This window comes from Papio anubis, chromosome 8 (genome assembly GCF_008728515.1).
Source record: "Papio anubis isolate 15944 chromosome 8, Panubis1.0, whole genome shotgun sequence".
In the NCBI taxonomy this organism is placed as follows: domain Eukaryota; kingdom Metazoa; phylum Chordata; class Mammalia; order Primates; family Cercopithecidae; genus Papio; species Papio anubis.
Window position 1 is genome coordinate 94,249,911 of NC_044983.1, and position 20,112 is coordinate 94,270,022.

Consider the following 20,112-nt stretch of genomic DNA (forward strand, 5'->3'; position numbering starts at 1 on the left):
ACTCAAAAAAAGAAAGAAGGAAGGAAGGAAGGAAGGAAGGAAGGAAGGAAAGAAAGAAAGAGGAAGGGAAGGGAAGGGAAGAAAGAGAGGGAAAGAAAGAAAGAAAGAAAGAGAGAAAGAGAGAGAGAGAGAGAGAGGGAGGGAGGGAGGAAGGGAAGGGGAGGGGAGGGAGGGGAGCGGAGGGGAGGGAGAAAGAGAAAATAGAAAAGAAAAGGAGTCTTTGCTGATATCATTAAGAATCTCATGCTGGGTCTGGTGACTCTTGCCTGTAGTCCCAGCACTTTAGGAAGCTGAGGCTGATGGATCACTCAAGCCCAGGAGTTCAAGGCCAGTCTGGCCAACATGGTGAAACCCAGTCTCTACCGAAAATGCAAACATTAGCTGGATGTGGTGGCTCACACCTGCAATCTCAGCTATTCAGGAGGCTGAGGCACAAGAATCGCTTGAGCCGGGGAGGCAGAGGTTACAATGAGCCGAAATCGTGCCGCTGCACTCCATCCTGGGAAACAGAGTGAGACCCTGTCTCAAAAAATAAATTAATAAAATAAAATAATAAAGAATCTCTAGAATGTAATCATCCTGAATAATATGGGCAGGCCTTAAATTCAATGATAGGTGTCCTTATAGAGAATGGCAGAAGGAGATTTGAGAAACACAGAAAGGAAGGCCATATGAAGACAGGGGTAGAGATTAGAGTTATGTAGCCACAGCTAAGGGATGCCTGGAGCCACCAAAAATTGGGAGAGACAAGGGAGGATTTTCCCCTAGAGACTTCAAAGTAAGCACCGTCCTGCCAACTCCTTTATTTTATTTTTTTTTAAAGTTTAATCCATTTATACAGATTTATTATACATTTCAGAAATACAATAAGAAAATAGAAATGAATATTATTGTCTTTGAAAATTTTCTTTTTTTTCTCTTTGCTTTGGGATATTTTATTTTTTCTTTATTATTATTATTATTATACTTTAAGTTCTAGGGTACATGTGCACAATGTGCAGGTTTGTTACATATGAATACATGTGCCATGTTCATGTGCTGCACCTGTTAACTCATCATTTACATTAGGTATATCTCCTAATGCTATCCCTCCCCCAACTCACCCCATGACAGGCCCCTGTGTGTGATGTTCCCCACCGTGTGTCCAAGTGTTCTCATTGTTCAATTCCCACCTATGAGTGAGAACATGCAGTGTTTGGTTTTCTGTCCTTGCGATAGTTTGCTCAGAATGATGGTTTCTAGCTTCATACATGTCTCTACAAAGGATATGAACTCATCCTTTTTTATGGCTGCATAGTATTCCATGGTGTATATGTGCCACATTTTCTTAATCCAGTCTGTCACTGATGGACATTTGGGTTGGTTCCAAGTCTTTGCTATTGTGAATAGTGCCGCAATAAACATATGTGTGCATGTGTCTTTATAACATCATGATTTATAATCCTTTGGGTATATGCCCAGTAGTAGGATGACTGGGTGAAATGGTATTTCTAGTTCTAGATCCTTGAGGAATCGCCACACTGTCTTCCACAATGGTTGAACTAGTTTACAATCCCACCAACAGTGTAAAAGTGTTCCTGTTTTTCCATATCCTTTCCAGCACCTGTTGTTTCCTGACTTTTTAATGATCACCATTCTAACTGGTGTGAGATGGTATCTCATTGTGGTTTTGATTTGCATTTCTCTGATGGCCAGTGATGATGAGCATTTTTTCATGTGTCTGTTGGCTGCATAAATATCTTCTTTTGAGAAGTGTGTGTTCATATCCTTTGCCCACTTTTTGATGGGGTTGTTTGATTTTTTTCTTGTAAATTTGTTTAAGTTCTTTGCAGATTCTGGATATTAGCCCTTTGTCAGATGGGTAGATTGTAAAAACTTTCTCCCATTCTGTAGGTTGCCTTTTCACTCTGATGGTAGTTTCTTTTGCTGTGCAGAAGCTCTTTAGTTTAATTAGATCCCATTTGTCAATTTTGGCTTTTGTTGCTGTTGCTTTTGGTGTTTTAGTCATGAAGTCCTTGCCCATGTCTATGGCCTGCATGGTATTTCCCAGGTTTTCTTCTAGGATTTTTATGGTTTTAGGTCCAACATTTAAGTCTTTAATCCATCTTGAAAAAATTTTTGTATAAGGTGTAAGGAAGGGATCCAGTTTCACCTTTCTACATATGGTTCGCCAGTTTTCCCAGCACCATTTATTAAATAGGGAATCCTTTCCCCATTTCTTGTTTTTGTCAGGTTTGTCAAAGATCAGATGGTTGTAGATGTGTCGTATTATTTCTGAGGGATCTATTCTATTCCATTGGTCTATATCTCTGTTTTGGTACCAGTACCATGCTGTTTTGATTACTCTTGCCTTGTAGTATAGTTTGAGGTCACATAGCATGATGCCTCCAGCTTTGTTCTTTTTGCTTTGGATTGTGTTGGCAATGCGGGCTCTTTTTGGTTCCACGTGAACTTTAAAGTAGTTTTTTCCAATTCTGTGAAGTAAGCCATTGATAGTTTGATAGGGATGGCATTGAATCGATAAATTACCTTGGGCAGTATGGCCATTTTCACAATATTGATTCTTCCTATCCATGAACATGGAATGTTCTTCCATTTGTTTGTGTCCTCTTTTATTTCATTGAGCAGTGGTTTGTAGTTCTTGAAGAGGTCCTTCACATCCCTTCTACGTTGGATTAATAGGTATTTTATTCTCTTTGTAGCTATTGTGAATGGGAGTTCACTCATTATTTGGCTCTCTGCTTGTCTATTATTGGTGTATAAGAATGCTTGCGATTTTTGCACATTGATTTTGTATCCTGAGACACTGCTGAAGTTGCTTATCAGCTTAAGGAGATTTTGGGCGGAGATGATGGGGTTTTCTAAATATACAATCATGTCATCTGCAAACAGGGACAATTTGACTTCTTCTTTTCCTACTTAAATACCCTTTATTTCTTTCTCTTGCTTGATTGCCCTGGCCAGAACTTCCAACACTATGTTGATTAGATATGTGAGAGAGGGCATCCCTATCTTGCACCAGTTTTCAAGGGGAATGCTTCCAGATTTTGCCCATTCAGTATGATATTGGCTGTGGGTTTTTCATAAATAGCTCTTATTATTTTGAGATCTATCCCATCAGTATCTAGTTTATTGAGAGTTTTTAGCATGAAGGGCTGCTGAATTTTGTCAAAGGCCTTTTCTGCATCTATGGAGATAATCATGTGGGTTTTGTCTTTGGTTCTGTGTATATGCTGGATTACGTTTATTGATTTGCGTATGTTGAACCAGTCTTGCATCCCAGGGATGAAGCCCACTTGATCGTGGTGGATAAGCTTTTTGATGTGCTGCTGGATTAGGTTTGCCAATATTTTATTGAGGATTTCTGCATCGATGTTCATCAGGGATATTGGTCTAAAATTCTCTTTTTTTGTTGTTGTGTCTCTGCCAGGCTTTGGTATCAGGATGATATTGGTCTCATAAAATGAATTAGGGAGGATTCCCTCTTTTTCTATTGATTGGAATAGTTTCAGAAGGAATGGTACCAGCTCCTCTTTGTACCTCTGGTAGAATTTGGCTGTGAATCCATCTCATCCTGGAATTTTTTTGGTTGGTAGGCTTTTATTGCCTAAATTTCAGAACCTGTAATTTGTCTATTCAAGTATTCAACTTCTTCCTGATTTAGTCTTGGGAGGGTGTATGTGTCCAGGAATTTATCCATTTCTTCTAGATTTTCTAGTTTATTTGCATAGAGGTGTTTATAGTATTCTCTGATGGTAGTTTGTATTTCTGTACGATTGGTGGTGATATCCCCTTTATCATTTTTTATTGCATCTATCTGATTCTTCTCTCTTTTCTTCTTTATTATTCTTGCTAGTGGTCTATCAATTTTGTTGATCTTTTCAAAAAACCAGCTCCTGGATTCATTGATTTTTGGAAGGGTTTTTTTGTGTCTCTGTCTCCTTCAGTTCTGCTCTGATCTTAGTTATTTCTTGCCTCCTGCTTGCTTTTGAATGTGTTTGCTCTTGCTTCTCTAGTTTTTTAATTGGGATATTATGGTGTCAATTTTAGATCTTTCCTGCTTTCTCTTGTGGGCATTTAGTGCTATAAATTTCCCTCTACACACTGCTTTAAATGTGTCCCAGAGGTTCTGGTATGTTGTGTTTTTGTTCTCATTGGTTTTAAAGAACATCTTTATTTCTACCTTCATTTTGTTATGTACCCAGTAGTCATTCAGGAGCAGGTTGTTCAGTTTCCATGTAGTTGAGCGGTTTTGATTGAGTTTCTTGGTCCTGAGTTCTAGTTTGATTGCACTGTGGTCTGAGAGACAGTTTGTTATAATTTCTGTTCTTGTACATTTGCTGAGGAGTGCTTTACTTCCAAGAATGTGGTCAATTTTGGAATAAGCATGATGTGGTACTGAGAAGAATGTATATTGCATTGATTTGGGGTGGAGAGTTCTGTCGATGTCTACTAGGCCCGCTTGGTGCAGAGTTGAGTTCAATTCCTGGATATCCTTGTTAACTTTCTGTCTCGTTGATCTGTCTAATGTTGACAGTGGGGTGTTAAAGTCTCCTATTATTATTGTATGGAAGTCTAAGTCTCTTTGTAGGTCTCTAAGGACTTGCTTTATGAATCTGGGTGCCCCTGTATTGGGTTCATATATATTTAGGATAGTTAGCTCTTCTTGTTGAATTGATCCCTTTACCATTATGTAATGGTCTTCTTTGTCTCCTTTGATCTTTGTTGGTTTAAAGTCTGTTTTATCAGAGACTAGGATTGCAACCCCTGCCTTTTTATGTTTTCCATTTGCTTGGTAGATCTTCCTCCATCCCTTTATTTTGAGCCTATCTATGTCTCTGCACTTGAGATGGGTCTCCTGAAGACAGCACACTGATGAGTCTTGACTTTTCATCCAATTTGCCAGTCTGTGTCTTTTAATTGGTACATTTAGCCCATTTACATTTAAGGTTAATATTGTTATGTGTGAATTTGATCCTGTCATTATGATGTTAGCTGGTTATTTTGCTCAATAGTTGATGCAGCTTCTTTCTAGTATCGATGGTGTTTACAATCTGGCATGTTTTTGCAGTGACTGGTACCTGTTGTTCCTTTCCATGTTTAGTGTTTCCTTCAGGAGCTCTAGTAAGGCAGGTCTGGTGGTGACAAAGTCTCTCGGCATTTGTTTGTCTGTAAAGGATTTTATTTCTCCTTCACATATGCAGCTTAGTTTGGCTAGATATGAAACTCTGGGTTGAAAATTCTTTTCTTTAAGAATGTTGAGGCCGGGTGCGGTGGCTCACACCTGTAATCCCAGCACTTTGGGAGGCCGAGGCGGGCGGATCACAAGGTCAGGAGATCGAGACCATCCTGGCTAACACGGTGAAACCCCGTCTCCACTAAAAATACAAAAAACTAGCCAGGCGAGGTGGCGGGCACCTGTAGTCCCAGCTACTCAGAAGGCTGAGGAAGGAGAATGGTGGGAACCCGGGAGGCGGAGCTTGCAGTGAGCTGAGATCGCGCCACTCACTCCAGCCTGGGCGACAGAGTGAGACTCCGTCTCATAAAAAAAAAAAAAAAAAAAAAAAAAGAATGTTGAATATTGGCCCCCACTGTTTTCTGGTTTGTAGAGTTTCTGCTGAGAGATCCGCTGTTAGTCTGATGGGCTTCCCTTTTTGGGTAACCTGACCTTTCTCTCGCTGCCCTTAACATTTTTTCCTTTGTTTCAACTTTGGTGAATCTGACAATTATGTATCTTGGAGTTGCTCTTCTCGAGGAGTATTTCTCTGTATTTCCTGAATTTGAATGTTCTGCCAACTCCTTTATGTCAGACTTCTGGCCTCCAAAACTATGAAAGAATAAACTCCTGTTGTTTTAAGCCACCAAGTTTGTGATAATTTGTTATGGCAGCCACAGGAAACTAATGGCCAACTCAAATGGATAGTCTTGCTACATTGTTTCCTTTGTAACCCATGTGTGTGTGTGTGTGTGTTTGTGTGTATGCATTTATATATATGTGTGTGTGTGTGTGTATATATATATACACACACATATATATGTGCTATCCATCAAGATGTTTATAATTTTTTTTTTTTGGAGACAAGGTCTCCCTCTGTCACCCAGGCTGGAGTATAGTGGTGAGATCATAGTTCATTGCAGGCTTGAACTCCTGGTCTCAAGCAATCCTCTCACCTCAGCCTCCCCTCCCTAATAGCTGGGACTACAGGTGCACACCATCACATCCTGCTAATTTTTTTTTTTTTTTTTTTTTTTAGAGATGGGGTCTCACTATGTTGCCCAGGCTGGTCTGAAACTCCTGGCCTCAAAATCCTGGCCTCAAACTCCTGGTCTCAAGCAATCCCCTCACCCTAGCTTCCCAAACAGCTGGGATAACAGGCATGAGCCACCACAACTGGCCCTTGTTTATGATTTTTAAATGTATTCAGTAAATTAAAATACAAGTTGTAAACAATATGATCCAATTTTTATTTTGAAACAATACATGACAACTGTCCATTACCCAATGAGTGTTTGCACTACATATTTTTCTGAATAAATAATTGGAAAGCTTTAAACCCATATAGCATCAATGGATAGGTCCCAGATCCTAATCTGTTGTCCAGATTTGAGGAAGTCACTTCTGAGATTGAGCCAATCTTCCTCAATTATGTGGAAATATTCAGTTCTTTTCCCATCAGTAGACCCAGACCAGAGATCAAAAACTCAAATACCTGTAGAAGCCAGGCAGAAATATTCTTTAAGGATGTTGGTACCATAAAAGACATTCAGGCTTCCTGGGTACTGAGGCAAACTGGAAAGAACATTCTTGTCTTGAGTTGGAGCTCCAGCTCATCCCCATCTGCTTGTTGTCACAGAGAAGTTAGGCTGAATGTTACCAAATCTTCTTGTTTTTAAAGAGGTACTGGAAATTTCAGTTTTTATATGAAAACTTCTGTTTTTTAAATGCAAGTATCTAGTTCACATTCTCTTAAAACATTTTTCAGGCAAAATAAAATCCAGAAGCTCAGTCCTTTAAGTTTCCACTTGGGATTTAGACCTTTATAAATAAAGACCATTTGATTCTTCCCAAAGGTTAAAAGAAATCCAGGCTTCAGAACACAATGCCTAGGCTTCTTTGTTGGAAGAGATCTGGAAAAATTCCTCTCATTCTTTGCTGATGAGCCTACAACCTTGAACACAAGATACAGTTAACTCTGTAATCAAGTTATTCTGCCACGTGAAATTTTTCACAAATTGTCCTGCTGAGTAAACACTGTGCCAAATATATGGTATATTTCAATGCATGGTAGATCATCATCACAATGATTAGTATGAGTTTTCTCCTCCTCCTTTGGATAGTCCAACAGTAGAGATAGGGGTAGGATAATGTGGTACCCAGGAAATGGTAGAAGAGCTTTTATTTCTCAGGCCATCATAGTAGCAGATGCTTATTGACTAAGCCTGCAGGGTCTGTTCTAAGGTGAAGGACCCTATTCTCTCCATTATGCTTAGTGCCAAGCAGAGTCATAGTAAACTTCCATTGTGGCACCAAAGGCAATGGTTCTTGGTGTTCAGTCTAGTCCCCCAGCACCACTGCTTCCCATGCCCATCAAATGTCCAATCCCTTCTGGGGTACAACATGGGACAAGGTGTTCCACTTAGCCCCCTTCAGCCTTTGGGGTCCCTCTGCTTCTTGGATAATCCAGTACCTTTAGGAACCTAGGGCTTGAGAGGTTGGGGAAGGAAAAGCATTTTAATGACACCAGAGAACAAAAGCAGTCTCACCTGACTGCTTGAAGTGGGTCAAAGACCAAGAGAGAAAAATTCTACTTATTGTTTTCATGTTTTCTTACTGTAAGAAACCTAAGAGAAATTAATCTCTCAATGGATCCAGCCACCACATGATCGTATTCAGGAGAAATGTCCCTAAATTCTAGACTTTTGAGTCTGCCCTAGAGTCAGAAATCACTGATCTCTGTCTGCCACTGGAGAAGTTAACAAACCAAGTAGTGCCCAGGAATGTCCATAATAAACCAAAGGCATAGCCAAGAGAGGCATTTGTGTTGGGAAGGACCACAGGAACACTCTCACTACACTGCAGCTCCACAAAGCTTTGTTCTCCTGCCCAGGTCTAGAGGAAAGTCTCTTGAGGCCAGGATATTATAGATGACTTCTAGGACTGGAACAGTGACTTGCTCCTAGTAGGGCTCAATAAACTTGTTGCTTAATCATCTCTAAGAAGCTATGCGAAAGTGAGAAAGCCTCAGTCTCTCTGTTTCAGCTTCTCCAAACGTGACTAATGGCAGCAACCCTGTCTATTGCTGAGAACTGCTGTGCAGATCAAAACAAATATATGTATTTTTAAATGTAGGCAATGTGCTTGTAAATTTGCATTTTGAAAAGCTAGAAATGCCCTTGAGTAAGCCACCAACTCCTTGCAGAAAAGATAAAGGAAATCTTGTTCCGCCCAGAACAAAAAGATCCTGGCTATTCCGTTAAAACATAGCCTTGCAGTATTATCTAAGAATTTGTTACACAATTTGTAAGCTTTGTTAGCTAGAATGATTAGATAGATAACTGTGATTTTGAACTGTGACATCTATTCCAAAAGGTTTTAGAAACAACATGCATAACCATATAACTAAAGATTCAAAGTAAACAGGTCTTTTAAGGTTTATCTAGGCTATGTAATGACAATACAAACAGGCATTTTGATAACAAAGCAGTATGAGGTCAACACTTACAATTTTATGTGAGTCTGGAATTTAAAATCATGGGCAGTTTGACATCCTCCATATTGTCTCTGTTCTATCTCAGGAGACTGTACAGTCTACTTTTCAAACTCCAAAGCTTAAGATGTTGGAACAAATGCCTTCAACTGTTTGTTTAGACTTTTCACTCTTAGGCTCACTTAAAAAAAAATAGCAGTAATACTCTGCTAATAATTCAGTTATTCCTTTTTTTTTTTTTTTTTTTTGAGATGGAGTTTCGCTCTTGTCACTCAGGCTGGAGTGCAGTGGCACGATCTCAGTTCACCACAACCTTCGCCTCCCGGGTTCAAGCAATTCTCCTGCCTCAGCCTCTCAAGTAGCTGGGATTACAGGCATATGCAACTACGTCTGGCTGATTTTGTATTTTTAGTAGAGATGGGGTTTCTCCATGTTGGTCAGGCTGGTCTCGAACTCCCGACCTCAGGTGATCCGCCTGCCTTGGCCTCCCAAAGTGTTGGAATTACAGGCATTAGCCACCATGCCCAGCCCAGTCATTCCATGTTTTGTAGGGGAAAAAAACTTGAAAAAATACTGAAATAATTATTATATAGTACTTTAAAAATGTTTTCCAGACATTTTTAAGACAATAATAAAATAAAAGAATTACAGAGGTTTAGGAAACCTAAAAGAAATAGTCACTGGTCTAATTTTATAAACAAAGAAACTGGCACGAGAGTTCTGGGTGAACCGACCTGCTCAAACTGTTGTTAGTAAATCATAACCAAATTTGTTGCAACAACAACAACAAAAATCTTTTTCTTTTTTTGAGTCTTGCTCTGTTGCCCAGGCTAGAGTGCAGTGGTGTGGTCTCAGTTTACTACAACCTCTGCCTCCTGGGCTCAAGCAATTTTCAGGCCTCAGCCTCCTGAGTAACTGGGATTACAGGTGTGAGCCACTATGCCCAGCTAATTTTTGTATTTTTGGTAAAGACTGGGTTTCCCCATGTTGGCCAGGCTGGTCTCGAACGCCTGGGCTCAAGTGATCCACCCGCCTCTGCCTCCTGTTAGATATGAATTCTAAATTTCTTTTCAAAGAATCACTATGTCACTATGTTCAATTCTTTGCCTTCTACTTTTAAACTTAATTTCCTCATAAAGCAACCTTTTTTGATTAACTGCTCCACCCTGACTCATTTCAATCACCGGCACCACCCTGACTCACTCCGATTACCTACTCCACCATGACTCATTCCGATTACCTGCTCTGTCATAACCATTTTTCCTGCCAAACCACTCACCCCGTTACTCTCTTTAAATTAGCCAATCGGAATTAGTTTAGCCTGTGCCGTCTAACCCTAGCCAATAGGGGAACAACACAGCAGCAGGGGCCAAGCGCCTCAGGGATAAGAAACCCTTTCCCTTCCTTGTCCAAGTGTACGCTCACCATTGCTCACCATTGCTCCATCTGTAAGGGTGCACCCTTCTCTGGAAGTAACTTGCCTTGCTGAGAATTAAAAAGAAAATTTTATATTCGAGTGCTATTTCTTTTGCGGCACCGAAACTTTATTTATAACACTCCCAAAGTGCTGGGATTACAGGGGTGAGCTACCACGCCCGGTCAAAAAAGTCTATTGAGAGAGAATCCTTTTTTTTTTGAGTCGGAGTTTTGCTCTTTCTCCCAGGCTGGAGTGCAGTGGCGCCATTTCTCCTCACTGTGACCTCCGCCTCCTGGTTTCAAGGAATTCTCCTGCCTCAGCCTCCCTAGTAGCTGGGATTATAGGCGTGAGCCACCGCGCCTGGCCACAGATTGGTGTATTTGTGTATGCACACTTGGATACCAAAATCCATGGATACTCAAGTCCCTAATATAAAATGGTATAGTATTTTCATATAACCCATGCACATCCTCCTGTATACTTTAAATCATCTGTATTACTTGTAACATCTAATACAGTGTAAATGCTACGTAAATAGTTGTTATATCATATTGTTTGGGGAATAATGACAAGAAAGCGAAAAGTCTGTACATGTTGAGTACAGACACAACTTTTTTTCTGAATATTTTTTATCTGAGGTTGGTTGAATCCACAGATGCTGAACCCACGGATACGGACGGCTGACCACCGTTGTTACTCCTTCACTTCGAGGCATCAGGTTTTATCCTTTGGATTTAGACAGGACTAGGATACCCACATCAATCTTAATTACATTACACTTCTGTCAATTCAATTTTTTTCAGTAAACTGTTCTTAACATATTTTACATGTACTTTTGTCAAAACTGGGAGCTGAGGAAAGAGTACGTTCAAGTCTTGGAAAGTACCTGCCACAAAAAACCTAAAGAGCGAATCCTCTTTGTCAATCCAATCAGCCTTATTTCACTTTCATAAAAAGTCTGACTTTTTCTTTTTTTTTCAAAAATTAATCAGTGTGCAATGACTTTGTTTTTCAATTCAAATTAATGTATTAATTCATATCTCAAAAACATTATTGAAAACAACTGAGAAATATCTTCAGGGAAGTACCATATAATATTACTAAAAAAGACTAAATTGATAAAATGATAATTAATATATCAATTTTATAACATGTTATTCAAACGTGCTAAGCAAGATAATAAATCGATTTGCTGTTTCAACCATTTTGAACTCAAATAAGAAAATCACTTGAATTTGCTTTTTGTCTAACATCATTTCCATAGCCTAAAATAAATATAAAATAGGCTGGGCACAGTGGGTCAGCCTCTAATCCCAGCACTTTGGGAGGCTGAGGTGGGTGGATCACCTGAGGTCAGGAGTTCGAGACCAGCCTGGCCAACGTGGCAAAATGCCGTCTCTACTAAAAATACAAAAGTTAGCCAGGCGTGGTGTTACACACCTGTAATCCCAGCTACTTGGGAGGCTGAGACAGGAGAATTGCTTGAACCTAGGAGACGGTGGTTGCAGTGAGTGGAAATTGCACCACTGCCCTCTACCCTGGGTGACAGTGAGACTCTATCTCAAAAATAAATAAAATAAATATAAAATAAATGGCAAATAATAAGTCATTAGCAAAAAAATAAAGTGAGAAATGTGCATTAAAATGATATATAACATAAACACATTTATTTAAGAATGTATTCCAACATCAAACGGCAAATTTCAACAAAGCAAAAACTTTTTTGCATCAACCTGATACTTTGTAAAAATGTAATAGATGTGTGACTAAATTTTTAGGTTATTTGTGAAGTTAGAGGTATCATAAAAGGCATAGTATTCTTCTGAAAAATTTATTTTGATCAAACTCTGGTGTTCATTTTTTGAGAAAGAATAAGAACCAAGAATAAAAATCAAACTCCATTAAGAAAATAAAAAGACAAGCCACAGACTGGGAGAAAATATTTGCATATCTGATAAAGGATGGGCAACAGACATGAAAAGATCTCACTTCACCAAAAAAGACATACAGATGGAAAATAATCATATGAAAAGAAGTTCAACATCATATGTCCTTAGGGAATTACAAATTAAAACAAAAATTAGAAGCTACTACACACCTATTTGAGTAGCTCAAATGGAAAACACTGATAATACAAAATGCTGATAAGAATGTAGAGCAACAGAAAATTCAATTCATCGCTGGTAGGAATGCAAATGATACAGCCAGTGTGAAAGTTGGTTTGGCAGTATTTTACAAAACTAAACATACTCTTCATTATGAAGCAACGGTTTTGCTCCTTGGTATCACCCAAACCCATGTCTACCCCAAAATCTGCATATGAATATTTAGTTAACAAATAACATATTTATGCCAATAACATATAGCATATTATTATTTAGTTAATAAACATAGCAGCTTCATTCATAATTTCTAAAACTTGAACATGACAATGATTTCCTTCGATAGGTGAATGGATAGACAGGCTGTAGTACATCCATACAATGGAATATTATTCAGTACTCACATGAAATGAGTTATCAAGCCATGAAAAGACACAGAGGAACCTTAAATGCATATTACTGAGTGAAAGAAGCCAACCCCAAAAGGCTACATACTATATGATTCCAACTATGTGACATTCTGGAAAAGGCAAAACTACAGAGGCAGTAAAAGGTCAGTTGTTCCTGGAGTTGTGGGGGACAGATGGATGAACAGGTGGAGCATAGGAGCATTTCAGAGCAGTAAAACTCTACTGTCCGACACTGTTATGGTGGGTATATATCATTATATATTTGTCCAAACCCATAGAATGTACCACACAAAGAATTAACCCTAATGTAACCTGTGGACTTTAGTTAATAATAATGAATCAATATTGGCTCGTCAATCAAAACAAATGTACCACAGTAATGCAAGATATTAATAATCAGGGAAATGTTGGGAGGGGGAGAAACAAGAAGATATACGGGAACTGTCTGTAGTTTCACTCATTTTTTTCTGTAAACCTAAAACTGCTCTAAAAAACAGTCTGCAAATTTAAAAAATATCAAACTCTGTAATTTTGTTTAAATACATGATCAAAATTTCCCTATGAATTAATAAAAGAAAAGTGTATGCGTTGCTAAAAATCCAGAAGCTAGCATTTTATTTCTTTTTTTTTTTTTTTGCCACATTTTCTTTTTTTATTATTATTATACTTTAAGTTCTAGGGTACATGTGCACGACGTGCAGGTTTGTTACGTATGTATACATGTGCCATGCTGGTGTGCTGCACCCATTAACTCGTCATTTACATTAGGTATATCTCCTAATGCTGTCACTCCCCTCGCCCTGCTCCCCACAATAGGCCCCGGTGTGTGATGTTCCCCTTCCTGTGTCCAAGTGATCTCATTGTTCAATTCCCACCTATGAGTGAGAACATGCGGTGTTTGGTTTTCTGTTCTTGCAATACTTTGCTGAGAATGATGGTTTCCAGCTGCATCCATGACCTTACAAAGGACATGAACTCATCCTTTTTTATGGCTGCATAGTATTCCATGGTGTATATGTGCCACATTTTCTTAATCCAGTCTGTCACTGATGGACATTTGGGTTGGTTCCAAGTCTTTGCTATTGTGAATAGTGCCATAATAAACATACATGTGCATGTGTCTTTATAATATCATGATTTATAATCCTTTGGGTATATGCCTAGTAATGGGATGACTGGGTGAAATGGTATTTCTAGTTCTAGATCCTTGAGGAATCGCCACACTGTCTTCCACAATGGTTGAATTAGTTTACAGTCCCACCAATAGCATAAAATGTTCCTATTTCTCCATATCCTCTCCAGCACCTGTTGTTTCGTGATTTTTTAATGATTGCCATTCTAACTGGTGTGAGATGGTATCTCATTGTGGTTTTGATTTGCATTTCTCTGATGGCCAGTGATGATGAGCATTTTTTCATGTGTCTGTTGGCTGTATGAATGTCTTCTTTTGAGAAGTGTCTGTTCATATCCTTTGCCTACTTTTTGATGGGGTTGTTTTTTTCTTGTAAATTTGATTGAGTTCTTTGTAGGTTCTGGATATTAGCCCTTTGTCATATGAGTAGATTGCAAAAATTTTCTCCCATTCTGTAGGTTGCCTTTTCACTCTGATGGTTGTTTCTTTTGCTGTGCAGAAGCTCTTTAGTTTAATTAGATCCCATTTGTCAATTTTGGCTTTTGTTGCTGTTGCTTTTGGTGTTATAGACATGAAGTCCTTGCCCATACCTGTGTCCTGAATGGTATTACCTAGGTTTTCTTCTAGGGTTTTTATGGTTTCAGGTCTAACATTTAAGTCTCTAATCCATCTTGAATTAATTTTCGTATAAGGAGTAAGGAAAGGATCCAGTTTCAGCTTTCTACTTATGGCTCGCCAATTTTCCCAGCACCATTTATTAAATAGGGAGTCCTTTCCACATTTCTTGTTTTTGTCAGGTTTGTCAAAGATCAGATGGCTGTAGATGTGTGGTATTATTTCTGAGAGCTCTGTTCTGTTCTATTGGTCTATATCTCTGTTTTGGTAACAGTACCATGCTGTTTTGGTTACTGTAGACTTGTAGCATAGTTTGAAATCAGGTAGCGTGATGCCTCCAGTTTTTTTCTTTTGGCTTAGGATTGACTTGGCAATGCAGGCTCTTTTTTGGTTCCATATAAACTTTAAAGCAGTTTTTTCCAATTCTGTGAAGTCATTGGTAGCTTAATGGGGATGGCTTTGAATCTATAAATTACCTTGTGCAGTATGGCCATTTTCACGATATTGATTCTTCCTATCCATGAGCATGGTATGTTCTTCCATTTGTTTGTGTCCTCTTTTATTTCACTGAGTAGTGGTTTGTAGTTCTACTTGAAGAGGTCCTTCACATCCCTTGTAAGTTGGGTTCCTAGGTATTTTATTCTCTTTGAAGCAATTGTGAATGGGAGATCATTCATGATTTGGCTCTCTGTCTCTTATTGGTGTATAAGAATGCTTGTAATTTTTGCACATTGATTTTGTATCCTGAGACACTGCTGAAGTTGCTTATCAGCTTAAGGAGATTTTGGGCTGAGATGATGGGTTTTCTAAATATACAATCATGTCATCTGCAAACAGGGACAATTTGACTTCTTCTTTTCCTAATTGAATACCCTTTATTTCTTTCTCTTGCCTGATTGCCCTAGCCAGAACTTCCAACACTATGTTGAATAGGAGTGGTGAGAGAGGGCATCCCTGTCTTGTTCCAGTTTTCAAAGGGAATGCTTCCAGATTTTGCCCATTCAGTATGATATTGGCTGTGGGTTTGTCATAAATAGCTCTTATTATTTTGAGATACGTTCCATCAATACTGAATTTATTGAGAGTTTTTAGCATGAAGGGCTGTTGAATTTTGTCAAAGGCCTTTTCTGCATCTACTGAGATAATCATGTGGTTTTTGTCTTTGGTTCTGTTTATATGCTGGATTACATTTATTGATTTGCATATGTTGAACCAGCCTTGCATCCCAGGGATGAAGCCCACTTGATCATGGTGGATAAGCTTTTTGATGTGCAACTGAATTTGGTTTTCCCTTATTTTATTGAGGATTTTTGCATCGATGTTCATCAGGGATATTGGTCTAAAATTCTCTTTTTTTGTTCTGGTATCATGATGATGTTGGTCTCATAAAATGAGTTAGGGGGATTCCCTCTTTTTCTATTGATTGGAATAGTTTCAGAAGGAATGGTACCAGCTCCTCTTTGTACCTCTGGTAGAATTTGGCTGTGAATCCATCTGGTCCTGGAATTTTTTTGGTTGGTAGGCTATTAATTATTGCCTTAATTTCAGGGTCTGTTATTGGTCTATTCAGGGATTCAACTTCCTCCTAATTTAGTCTTGGGAGAGTGTATGTGTCCAGGAATTTATCCATTTCTTCTAGATTTTCTAGTTTATTTGAGTAGAGGTGTTTATAGTATTCTCTGATAGTACTTTGTATTTCTATGGGGTTGGTGGTAATATCCCCTGTATCATTTTTTATTGTATCTATCTGATTCTTCTCTCTTTTCTTCTTTATTAGTCTTACTAGTGGTCTATCAATTTTGTTGATCTTTTCAAAAAACCAGCTCCTGGATTCATTGATTTTTGGAAGAGTTTTTTGTGTCTCTATCTCCTTCAGTTCTGCTCTGATCTTAGTTATTTCTTGCCTTCTGCTAGCTTCTGAATGTGTTTGCTCTTGCTTCTCTAGTTCTTTTAATTGTGATGTTAGGGTGTCAATTTTAGATCTTTCCTGCTTTCTCTTGTGGGCATTTAGTGCTACAAATTTCCCTCTACACACTGCTTTAAATGTGTCCCAGAGATCCTGGTATGTTGTATCTTTGTTCTCATTGGTTTCAAAGAACATCTTTATTTCTGCCTTCATTTTGTTATGTACCTAGTAGTCATTCAGGAGCAGGTTGTTCAGTTTCCATGTAGTTGAGTGGTTTTGATTGAGTTTCTTGGTCCTGAGTTCCAGTTTGATTGCACTGTGGTCTGAGAGACAGTTTGTTATAATTTCTGTTCTTGTACATTTGCTGAGGAGTGCTTTACTTCCAAGAATGTGGTCAATTTTGGAATAAGCATGATGTGGTGCTGAGAAGAATGTATATTGCATTGATTTGGGGTGGAGAGTTCTGTCGATGTCTACTAGGCCCGCTTGGTGCAGAGTTGAGTTCAATTCCTGGATATCCTTGTTAACTTTCTGTCTCGTTGATCTGTCTAATGTTGACAGTGGGATGTTAAAGTCTCCCATTATTATTGTATGGGGGTCTAAGTCTCTTTGTAGGTCTCTAAGGACTTGCTTTATGAATCTGGGTGCCCCTGTATTGGGTTCATATATATTTAGGATAGTTAGCTCTTCTTGTTGAATTGATCCCTTTACCATTATGTAATGGTCTTCTTTGTCTCTTTTGATCTTTGTTGGTTTAAAGTCTGTTTTATCAGAGACTAGGATTGCAACCCCTGCCTTTTTATGTTTTCCATTTGCTTGGTAGATCTTCCTCCATCCCTTTATTGTGAGCCTATGTGTGTCTCTGCATGTGAGATAAGTCTCCTGAATACAGCAAACTGATGGGTCTTGCCTCTTTATCCAATTTGCCAGTCTGTGTCTTTTAATTGGACCATTTAGTCCATTTACATTTAAGGCTAATATTGTTATGTGTGAATTTGATCCTGTCATTATGATATTAGCTGGTTATTTCGCTTGTTAGTTGATGCAGTTTCTTCCTAGCATCGATGGACCTTACATTTTGGCATGTTTTTGCAGTGACTGGTACCTGTTGTTCCTTTCCATGTTTAGTGCTTCCTTCAGGATCTCTTGTAGGGCAGGCCTGGTGGTGACAAAATCTCTAAGCCTTTGCTTGTCTGTAAAGGATTTTATTTCTCCTTCACTTATGATACTTAGATTAGCTGGATATGAAATTCTGGGTTGAAAATTCTTTTCTCAAAGAATGTTGAATATTGGCCCCCACTCTCTTCCAGCTTGGAGAGTTTCTGCTGAGAGATCCACTGTTAGTCTGATGGGCTTCCCTTTGTGGGTAACCTGACCTTTCTCTCTGGCTGCCCTTAACATTTTTTCCTTCATTTCAACTTTGGTGAATCTGACAATTACGTGTCTTGGAGTCGCTCTTCTCGAGGAGTATGTTTGTGGCGTACTCTGTATTTCCTGAATTTGAATGTTGGCCTGCCTTGCTAGGTTGGGGAAGTTCTCCTGTATAATATCCTGCAGAGTGTTTTCCAACTTGGTTCTGTTATCCATCCCTTTCAGGCACCCCAATCAGACATAAATTTGGTCTTTTCAGATAATCCCATATTTCTTGGAGGCTTTGTTCATTTCTTTTTACTCTTTTTTCTCTAAACTTCTCTTCTTGCTTCATTTCATTCATTTGATCTTCAATCACTGATACTCTTTCTTCCAGTTGATCGAATCAGTTACTGAAGCTTGTGCATTTGTCACGTAGTTCTCATGTCATGGTTTTCATCTCTATCAGTTTGTTTATGAACTTCTCTGCCTTGGTTATTCTAGTTGTCCATTCTTTTTTCAAGGTTTTTAGTTTCTTTGTGCTGGGTACGTAGTTCCTCCTTCAGCTCTGAGAAGTTTGATCGACTGAAGCCTTCTTCTCTCAACTCGTCAAAGTCATTCTCCATCCAGCTTTGTTCTGTTGCTGGCAATGGGCTGTGTTCCTTTGGAGGGGGAGATGCCCTCTGATTTTTTGAATTTCCAGCTTTTTTGCACTGCTTTTTTCCCATCTTTGTGGTTTTATCTGCCTTTGATCTTTGATGATGGTGACGTACTGATGGGGTTTTGGTGTGGGTGTCCTTTCTGTTTGTTAGTTTTCCTTCTAACAGTCAGGACCCTCAGCTGCAGGTCTGCTGGAGTTTGCTTGAGGTCCACTTCAGACCCTGTTTGCCTGGGTATCAGCAGCAGAGGCTGCAGAAGATATAATATTGCTGAACAGCAAGTGTTGCTGTCTGATTCTTTCTCTGGAAGCTTCGTCTCAGAGGTGTACCCAGCAATGTGAGGTGTGAGGTGTCGGTCTGCACCTAGTGGGGGATGTCTCCCAGTTAGACTACTCAGGGGTCAGGGACCCACTTGAGCAGGCAGTCTGTTGGTTCTCAGATTTCAACCTCCGTGCTGGGAGATCCACTGCTCTCTTCAAAGCTGTCAGACAGGGACATTTACATCCACAGAGGTTTCTGCTGCTTTTTGTTTAGCTATGCCCTGTTCCCAGAGGTGGAGTCTACATAGGCAGGCAGGCCTCCTTGAGCTGTGGTGGGCTCCACCCAGTTCGAGCTTCCCAGCGGCTTTGTTTACCTACTTAAGCCTCAGTAATGGTGGGTGCCCCTCCCCCAGCCTCGCTGCCACCTTGTAGTTAGATCTCAGACTGCTGTGCTAGCAATGAGGGAGGCTCCATGGGCATGGGACCCTCCAGGCCAGGCGTGGGATATAATCTCCTAGTGTGCTGTTTGCTAAGACCCTTGGTAAAGCGCAGTATTAGAGTGGGAGTTACCTGATTTTCTAGGTTTTGTGTGTCTCAGTTTCCCTTGGCTAGGAAAAGGAATTCCCTTCCCCCTTGCACTTCCCAGGTGAGGCAATGCCTCACCCTGCTTCAGCTCTCGCTGGTTGGGCTGCACCCACTGACCAGCACTGACTATCTGACACGCCCCAGTGAGATGAACCCGGTACCTCAGTTGAAAATGCAGAAATCACCCGTCTTCTGTGTCATTCACACTGGGAGCTGGAGGCTGGAGCTGTTCCTATTTGGCCATCTTGGGTGCCCTCCCCCCATTTTATTTCTTATTAATCAAAAGAAGAAAATATGCAAAGTTTAATAAATAAAAATGAGAATTAGACCAAAGAGGGAGAAGGCTAGAAGCTTGAGGCCAGAAGGTTGAGGCCATAGTGAGCTAGGATCATGCCACTGTACTCCAGGCTGGGTGATGGAGCAAGATCCTGTCTCAAAAAAAAAAGAAGAATTGTTTCATTCAAAAATGATTTTTAAAGAGAATTGACCATATTTGAAATAAATATTTCACGATATGATTTGATAATCAATTTTAACTATATTCTTTATGTAATAATATACAGCAAGTCCAAAATAAATAAAAAATTTATCCATGGCTTATTCCTGAAAAATTGGGTACTCATGAAAAATGTTTAAAATAATCGGAATCATTCACCTATACTGCTTTGGGTGTTTATGTTCGCTTCCCTTTCCTTTTTAACTTTATTTTTATTTTTGATTTTTGTGGGTACATAGTATATGTATATGTTTATGGATTCCTTCCTAATCAATGATACATTTTAGGAATAAGTAATTGAAGAGGTAAAAAATAATCAATATTTAAATATTTTAAAATATATTGCCATTCACTCCTTCATAACAATATCCTTTTTTTTTTTTTTTTTGGCAGTCTCGCTGTGTCACGCAGGCTGGAGTGAGATGGTGCAGTCTCGGCTTACTGCAACCTCTGCCTCCCAGGTTCAAGCCTT